The following is a 2,500-nucleotide window of genomic DNA, read 5'->3' as shown; positions in this document are numbered from 1 at the left end:
CCTTGAAGATCTACCTCGTAGGAGCGAGGTGCCACTTGTTTGACAACAGATCCCTTTCTCCACAGCTTTTCTTTGTCTGATGGCAGCGGTTTCATGCGCACTGTGTCTCCGGGTTGAAGCACAGGAAGCTCTTTTGTTCCTTTGTTGTAAAACAGTGCTTGTTTCGTCTTTCTTTCTTTGAGCTTGCCTTCAGTTCCCTCCACGATCTTTGGCTGTAACAAAGTTCCTGCTGTAGGTAACAGTGTCTTTGTACGTCGTCCAAATAATCTTTGTACTGGTGATGATCCAATACTGGGTGAAGGTGTGTTTCGCCAGTCCAAAATGGCCAAGTATGGATCTTGTCCACTTGCCTTTGCTTTGGTTAGTAACTTCTTGGCTGTCTTAACAGCATTTTCAATCTTGCCATTTGATTGTGGATAGTGTGGTGAAGACGTTTGGTGGTCAAAATGCCAGGCGGATGTAAATTCTTTGAATTCTCTGGAAGCAAACTGTGGTCCGTTGTCAGAATACAGAGTATCAGGTATGCCATGGCGTGCGAACTGATTCTTGAGAGACTTGATAACAGAGCTTGAGTTGGTACTGGATAATTGGTTCAGTTCAAAGTAATCTGACCAGTGGTCAACGATGATGAACCACTCCTTGTTGTCAAAACTGAAAAGGTCTGTTGCAACATGAGACCAAGGACGTTTAGGTGGATCATGAGGTATGAGTGGTTCTTTCTGCTGGTTTGTCTGATAAGTGTTACATGTTTCGCACTTAGAAACACAGTCCCTGATCTCTGCGGTCATGCCAGGCCAAAACAGGACATCTCTTGCTTTATTTAAACAACTTTCAATACCAAGGTGGCTTGAGTGTACTTGTGTGATCATGTGGGGCCTTAGCGCTACAGGTACTATTACTCGATTTCCTTTGAAGAGGATACCATCTTGGATGCTGAGCTCTTCTTTGAAGTCAAAATATCTCCTGATTTCTGATGGGACTTCTTCTTTTGTTTCTGGCCAACCAATCTTGATAATATGTTTCAACTGCTGAAGACCTTCGTCAAGATCAGTTTTTCTTCTGAGATCAACAAGGCGTTGACTTGTGATTGGCAGAAACTCGACCATGTTGATCTCTTCAATGGATTTGATTAGATGCTCTTCCTGTTTGACTGATAAAACCTCCGACTTCAACTCTTCTGTACTCGGCTTATTGGGAAGGAATGCTCGACTGAGTGTATCAGCAATGAATAGTTCCTTTCCAGGCTTGTACACTATATTCAAGCTATACCTCTGGAGCTGTAATAACATTCTTTGGAGCCTTTTGGGGGCCGAAAGCAGAGATTTCTTGAAAATGCTCTCTAGCGGCTTGTGATCCGTCTGTACTGTAATTGGCCTACCATAAACGTACTGGTCAAAGCGTGTGCACCCGTGAACTATGCTGAGCAGCTCTTTCTCTATTTGAGCATAATTTCTTTCAGTAGTGGTAAGCGCTCTTGACGAGAATGCTATAGGCTGACCCTCTTGCAGTATGACAGCACCCAGTCCAGATTCCGATGCATCGCATTGCAGTGTTACTTCTTTACTGGGGTCGAAATACTTCAACACTGGTTCTCTTGTGATCAATTGTTTCACTTGCTTCCATGATTTCTCGTGTGTATCGTTCCAGTGCCATTGCACATCTTTGTCTAATAAACGTCTCAACGGCTCCGTCACATCAGACAGGTTAGGCAGAAATTTCGCAAGATACGTAATCATTCCAAGCACCCTTTGCACGGCCTTCTTGTCTGAAGGTGTAGGCATTTCTACAATTGCCTTGACCTTACTTGGATCCGGCTTGAGGCCATCAGGGGTCAGTACATGACCGATGTAGGGCACTTCTTGCTTTCTCAACTGTAACTTCTTTGGATTCAACTTGATATTCTTCTCACGACATCTCTCCAAGAGTGCAATTAGGTTTCTGTCATGATCCTTAACTGCGTTTTCATAGGTGTCACCCTCACCAACACAGAGTATGTCATCTACAATGTCTTCTATACCTTTCAGACCTTGTAGGCTTTCATGGATTCTTCGCTGGTACTCTTCTGGGGCTGATTTGATTCCAAATGGTAAGCGAAGCCAGCGATAACGGCCAAAAGGTGTATTAAACGTGGTCAAGAGTGACGACGGTTTGTCTAGCTGAACTTGCCAGAATCCATTCTTTGCATCCAAAACTGAGAAGACTTTAGCCTTACATAGCCTAGTTGCCACGTCTTCAATGGTGGGGAGAGGATAATGGGCTCTCAGCAGGGCTCTGTTTAAATCTTGTGGGTCAATACAAATTCTTAACTTCTCTGGCTTGTTTACTAGAACCAAACTAGACACCCAATTTGTAGGTTCTGTAACGGGGGTGATAACTTTCTCTCTGACTAATTTGTCCAGTTCTTCCTTTAAACGGTCTCTTAGTGCTACAGGGACTTTCCTAGGGGGGTGGACAACAGGTTTTACAGTTTCATCGAGTTCCATATGGTATGGGCCATCCA

Source organism: Montipora capricornis, chromosome 6 (assembly GCF_036669925.1).
Source record: "Montipora capricornis isolate CH-2021 chromosome 6, ASM3666992v2, whole genome shotgun sequence".
Taxonomy (NCBI): domain Eukaryota; kingdom Metazoa; phylum Cnidaria; class Anthozoa; order Scleractinia; family Acroporidae; genus Montipora; species Montipora capricornis.
The sequence above is the reverse complement of the archived record's forward strand: the minus strand, read 5'-3'. Positions refer to the sequence as shown.